The following is a 6,546-nucleotide window of genomic DNA, read 5'->3' on the forward strand; positions in this document are numbered from 1 at the left end:
CTTGAGAAACCACATATAGACTTTTCTATGCTAAGCCATACAACCTGCTCTAGGTCCTCTTCTTTTCTTCTTTAGATCACTTTAGCTTCCTCTTTGTGTCTGTCACCACCTATTCTGTCCCTGGAGGTTCTTTCATGCAAGGGGGACTGAAGAGCCACAGTGTACCAACTTCCCTCTTCCTTTTTGCCCCTGCTATAGACTGAATGTTCATGTCTTCCCAAAATTCATATATTGAAACTTAATCCCTCATGTGATGGTATTCGGTGCTGAGGCATTTGGGAGGTGATTGGCTATGAGGGCAAAGCTTTCATGAATGAGATTAAAGCCTTTATGGCAGAGACCACAGAGAGCTCGCTTGCCCCTGCTGCCTGCCACATGAGGATGGAGAGAAAAGATGGCTACCTATGAACCAGGAAGTGGATTCTCACCACTCTACTGGGGTCTTGATCTTGGACGTCTAGCCTCCAGGACTGTGAGAAATTAATGTCAGTTGCCACGTAGTCTATGGTATTCTATTATAGCAGCCTGAACGGACTAAGCTCCTGAAGATAAGCCCTCTCTCATTATGAAGTTTTCCCTTCTGATCACTATAGAGAATTACATACAAAGATAACAAACAGAACCTTATTGTTCTCATAGTCTCATTTCTGTTCTATAGCTCTTATTTTCTCTGATGTGGCTAGTGGAAGAACTTGCTTTGTTTATTACTGTAACCTGAATATAACTGATGGACCACATGGTCCCATCTGTGTATAAAATAGATTCAAAGAAAGAGCAGTGTGTCAGGGAGGAAAATAGTAGAAAGATGTTTAAATCTTATTATTCTCGGAGAACGGGAGTTGGCAAACTATGTCTCACTGGCCAAATTATTTTCAAATAAAGTTTATTTTTTCTAAATAAAGTTTTATTGAGACACAGCCATCATTGTTTGCCTATTATCTATGGTTGCATTCAAGAGACAGTGACAAAGTTGAGTAGTTGTCACAAACACTGCATGTTCCTTGTTGGGCAAATGAGTTTGTAAAATTTGTATTTTTTGAGTTTGCTTACTTTTAGTGTTAAAAAAAATAGTGCTAGGCAGTGCCAGGTATGTGATCTGTGAAATTGCAAATTACTTTCCTGCTTGGGAAAGGCCATTGTTTTGCTAATGTGTGCTGGAGGAGGAGGAGGAAGCCATATTTTTGGAGAGTGAGAGCAGAGAGAATGCAGAGTGCTGAAGGAGAAGCTGAGGAACCAGAGGTGAGGGGCTTTGGGACTGGTGAGACCTTTGATTCTAGGAGAAACCAGAGAAGATTCTTCTGGTTGTGGAACTGGATAATGTGTCAGTGGCTTTTGTGAGTTCTGAGTGAATGGGAAGTGTTTTTTCCCTGTGTGTTTGCTTGCTGGTCAGTGCAAGTCTTGAATAAAGGAATGGCCCACCATTTTTGGCTCCACTATTTTTTTACTGTCTCCCCGGATCCAATGGGAACCTGCACCAGCATGGCCACAGTGAGGGCTGTGACTACTGGCCTTACAGTCCTAAAGCTAAAAATATTGACTATCTGGACCTTCACTGGAAAAGTTTGCTGATTCCCATCTCAGAAGAGCACTCTTCATAAACAGAAAACAGTTTTTCTTTATTTCTACCAAACTCAGAGACTGCCGCAGCAACAACAGCTAGCCTCTCAAAAAAGAAAATAATCCTTTTTGTTCTCTCAACTTCCTATAAAATAAAATATCCCTCCTTGAAATCTGGCCTAGGTAGCTCCTGACTCCTCCATCCTTACTTAACTCCTTTTCTTCTTCTCTTTTTGTTATATCAAATTCTGCTCTCCAGGTAGTAATCTTCATCTTTTCCCCTAAATTCTAAAAACTTGACCTTGACTTTGCTCATTTCAGTGTTGGCTCTTTCTACTATTTACCATAACTTAAGAGAAAACTTAGGATTCACACCAAAGGGGGACTTCCTTAGGAGGGTGTATGAGGAGGAGGAGCCTGGGAAGCTGGTGAAAACTGCACAATTCGTACCTGTTACATAATGAATCATTTTGATATCATTACACTCCTGAGGGGAGACTCACCAACAGCTGGCCTTTACGCAGTTCTGGCCCTTTCATCTGAATCTGGAGCTCTTCATGATGTCCTCTCTTCCTGTGGAGATGACTGCTTTCTCTCCTCACATGGGTCTCAGGTGGAAAATCCCCTCTCCACTCCCTATGATGGGTAGCCATCTCCCAGGGCCTCTGCCCCTCCCAAGCAGAATCCCGTAGGACATTTCCTCATTCCTCTCACAGAATTCATCTCTGCCACATGTGCTTGATGCTTACATGCATATACATATATATGGGTTTGTTTGTTTTTTTAGGAATTTCTTTCTCTAGTTATGTAAATGAATTTTGTTCATTTCAAACAAAGTGAAAATATAAGTTTGGATAAATTTTAAAAATCAAGTATAATCCTATATGCAGAGATAACAAGTATTAACTTTAGGTATGTCATTTTGTAATGATTATTTTGTTAGTATGTATGCAAATCTTATGCATATATACATACATATATATATACACAAACAAATGTATGATTATTAAATCACATTTTGGTTTAGAGTGCATACTAAGTTTTGTATATTTTTTCATTTAGTGCTACAGCCTGTGTTCTTTCTTATGGGGTTTGTATACAGCTTTGTACTTGAACAATTGTTTTCACGAGGGGAAAGCAGGTTTTTCTAATCAGAGTTATAAATTCCACGTGGCCGGGGGTAGCTTCTTCTTTAGTACACTGTTCTTGTTTCCTCACCTCCATTCTCATCCCCACCAGCAACCAGTGTCATTGAGTAGAATGAGTTGTTTGATAAATATTTTCTAAGTAGACTTGAATAGAATGATGTGCAACACACCCATAGAGGAAAACTGAGCGCCCGGTCTTCCTGCTTGTTCTGCCACACAGAAAAAAAAGTAAAATAAAAAAAGAAAGTCACAGCTTCACACTAGCTGTGAATGGGTCCTTGGCAGGTACACAGCAATACCCCTGCTGAGCTAAGAGCCCAGTGAATCCTCTGCCTGGTTATTTGGCTAGTCATGCTGAATTGAATGCTACTTTCCAAACCAAACAGGTTCAAGCCAGGGCTCTTTCCTTGCTTTGGTTTTGGGTTGGAGTTTCATCTGCAAATAGTCTTTCTATCTCTTTCAGAAATCTATAATAATGGACTTACAAGAATCAGACTGATTTGAAGAACACTTCCCCACCACTGTTGTCTTTCCTTAGAGGAATTTTATTACATATTGCCAAGTAAATTAGATTTGGCCCCTTATTTTATTTATACATAAAACCAAGCAAAGAGATTAACCATGGGATAAATTAATCACAAGGTGTAACCCAGCCAAGTGTTTTCTTTGGGGGACAAATTAAACAATAACCCCCCCCCCCAATTTTTTCTTTTTTATTCTATCACATAATTTAGCAGGTCTCGATGTCCTGCTGGCTTAACTGACCTAGTGATTTTGTTTATGTTTCTAATTTACTTCTTTGCAAAAGTTAATGTCCCTTTGCTTTAAGCATCCAATATCCAAACTTTTCTCTTTTGTCCCAGTCTTCCTCCAGAGCCCCCCAACCCTTACCCCATTCCTTAGACGAAGAACCTCAAGGGTCACTGAAATTAATGAAAAACACAATCACAAAACATGAAACTAGAGGTCCAATCTGTCTCTAAGGGGCTTTGTTTGGGTGTATCACATTGCATTATATGATGTAAGGGCTTCGCATGGGTTAATCAAAATGTAACTTCAACCCTTACTCAAATCACCTGTTGGACTGCCGTTTGCCTGAGGTTAAGCCCTCCTGACGCTGCTGGGTCTGTAATGCATTTAGCTAATAATAATCCCTTCCATTTGGGAGAGTGCCTTCTACTTTTCAAAGCCCTTTCACTTCTATATCTCATTTGTTCCTTACTCAGCCCTGGGAAACTTTTCCCATTTTATGGATGAGGAAACCCAGAGGAAGTTGACTTCCTCATGGTCACACAATCAGTCTCTCCAGGTGAGCATGTACTCTTCTCTTTCTCTCAGTGTTTCTGTCTCTCTCAGTGTTTCTCTTTCTCTCTCCTTTCCTCTTTCTTTCTCTCAACTATTTTCATAACTCACTAAAATTTAAGCATCTTGTTTGTGTTTCCACTTACCGCTCAGTATATGTTCCTGTAGTTAAAAAGAAATACAATCAGCCAGACCAGGTGATGGTGCGGTGGATAGAGCATCGGCCTGGGATGCTGAGGACCCAGGTTTGAAACCCCCACAGTCACCGGCTTGAGTGGGCTCGTCCTGCTTAAGCACGGGCTCACCAGCTTGAGTGTGGGGTCACTGGCTTAAAAGTAGGATTATAGACATGACCCTATGGTCGCTAGCTTGATTCCAAAAGTCGCTGGCTTGAAGCCCAAGGTAGCTGGCTTGAGCAAGGGGTCTCTGACTTGGCTATAGCTGGCTGGTCAAGGCATATATGAGAAAGCAATCAATGAACAACTAAAGTGTCGCAATGAAAAATTGATGCTTCTCATCTCTCTCCTTCCTGTCTGTCTGTCCCTGTCTGTTTTCACCCCTCTCTCACTAAGAAATAGAAAAAAAGAAAAAGAAAACACAATCATATTAAAATGTTGGCCATGATTTTATATTAGAAATTGAGTTCTCATTTTAGTGGTCATATTCCAAAATCGATGGTTTAAATGCAACCAATCATGAAAAGAAATCTAAATGTCACCTAGTCCATACCTGGGCTCTTAGTCCCTGCTTTCAAATTGACATAAACTGGGACAGTCTGAGAGTGACTGACCTCAATTTTATTGAGAAGATTTTCCCATATCCGGACTTTTTATAGCCTTTCCTAGTCCAACTATCTTTTTAGTAAGATGTGTTTGGTGTAAGTAACCTAATCCTTCCCTCTGCGATTTGAGCCACTTTCTCCTTATTCTGCTCTCAATGAAGTTTGCAAACAGCTCTTCTCTTCTTTATCCAATATCAGATTCTGCTTTCTTCCCTCACCTCTTGCCAAATTTGAGCTTTTTGCATCAGATCAGGATGGTTTATGACCTAAAAAAGTTGGACATCCTGGAACTTATTTTTCTGATAAAGATATAGATTCTTTAACAGAAAACTTGAAAGTTTTGGTAGCAAGTTGCAACCAGAGTAAAAGCAAACTCTGGTTTCTCTAGGGCCATGTTTCTTGAGTCTCAATTTCAGAGAATCCAGAGACAATGACATGCACTCCCAGAAATAGGGACATGAGGAGGTCTTGGCCACATGTAGGCTTCCCTGTGCTTAAACTAAGCTGTGGAGCTGTAAGCTATAATATAACTTGTTCAATCTAATTTTCTAGTCCCTTTTAATGTTTATTTCCATTTTGTCATCCTCTAGCATCTAATAAATTCTTGTTTAAATGCTCTGCCTAATCTCAGCTGTGCTACTAGGAGTCTAGGAAAAGGTTAAGCATCCGAGCTCTGGACTAAGTATTAAGGAGGGAAACATTCCTCTCTTTCCCCAGGGCTAATGTAGTTGAGCCAGAAAGCCAAGGGAGAGCTACATTTCAGATGCCAGGGACAAAACTGAGTGGTCTCATCACCCATCCCTGTTGGAGAGCATGCTTCCATTGCTCTTCTAAAAGGATCTCTATTTTATTTTACTAAGGATTATAGTGGCTTTTATTTTGATAAAGAATCTTATCATTAATTCATTTAGCAAATTTATTGAGCACTCAGCCTATGCGATAGAGATTCAAATATTCCTGTGATAACTTTTCTGCCCTCAAGGACTAAGAGTCAATAGGTAGATCAAACCGAATCATCAATGACTATAATGTTGAGTGTGGGCAGTCACACAGTAAAAGACATGCTTTTAGGTTCTGCTAGGGGGGATAAGAGCAAGCCTCTTATCCAGTGGTTTTGGTGGCATTTGAACTGGGTCTGGGAGAGCAGGAATTTATGGCTGAGCAAAAATATGGGCAAGTCATCTTCAGAATTTAATGAGTTTGTGTTAAGGTAAGGATGGGGGAGGAAGTTGGACAGCAAGATAAAACCAGATCATAGATGTCACTGAAGGAAGTTATGAAAGGCTTTGAATGCCAGTGTCAGTAACTGCCATACTCACTCATTTGCTTATGGTATAGCTGGTGAATTTCACACCTAGTGGTAGACTCGGGGGTGTTACGTTGTGGGCAGTAGAGCAGAAAGAGGATGGACTCCAGAGTCAGGCAGGTTGAGTAGAAATCTTGTGTGTGCTGCTCGCTGGTGTGTTACTTTGGGCAAGTTATACAACCATTCTTGGCCTCAGTTTATACTTCTACAAAATTGGGGGAAAATAAAAAGAATGCACTAATATGACCATTGTAAGGATTGGATGAGGCAGTGTATAAAAAGTGCAAGATTCAGCAGGCGTGTAAAAGAAACTGAATTCATGTTTATTTCTTCCTAGGAATCAAGGGAATATTACCTACAGAGTCTCTGCAAGCTTTCTCATAGGTACTCATAAGAGGAACCTGGGTTGTAGGGAGGGTGTAGTAGAATTTTTTATCTATTACCTTACTTCC

The sequence above is a fragment of the Saccopteryx leptura genome, chromosome 3, assembly GCF_036850995.1.
Source record: "Saccopteryx leptura isolate mSacLep1 chromosome 3, mSacLep1_pri_phased_curated, whole genome shotgun sequence".
Lineage (NCBI taxonomy): Eukaryota > Metazoa > Chordata > Mammalia > Chiroptera > Emballonuridae > Saccopteryx > Saccopteryx leptura.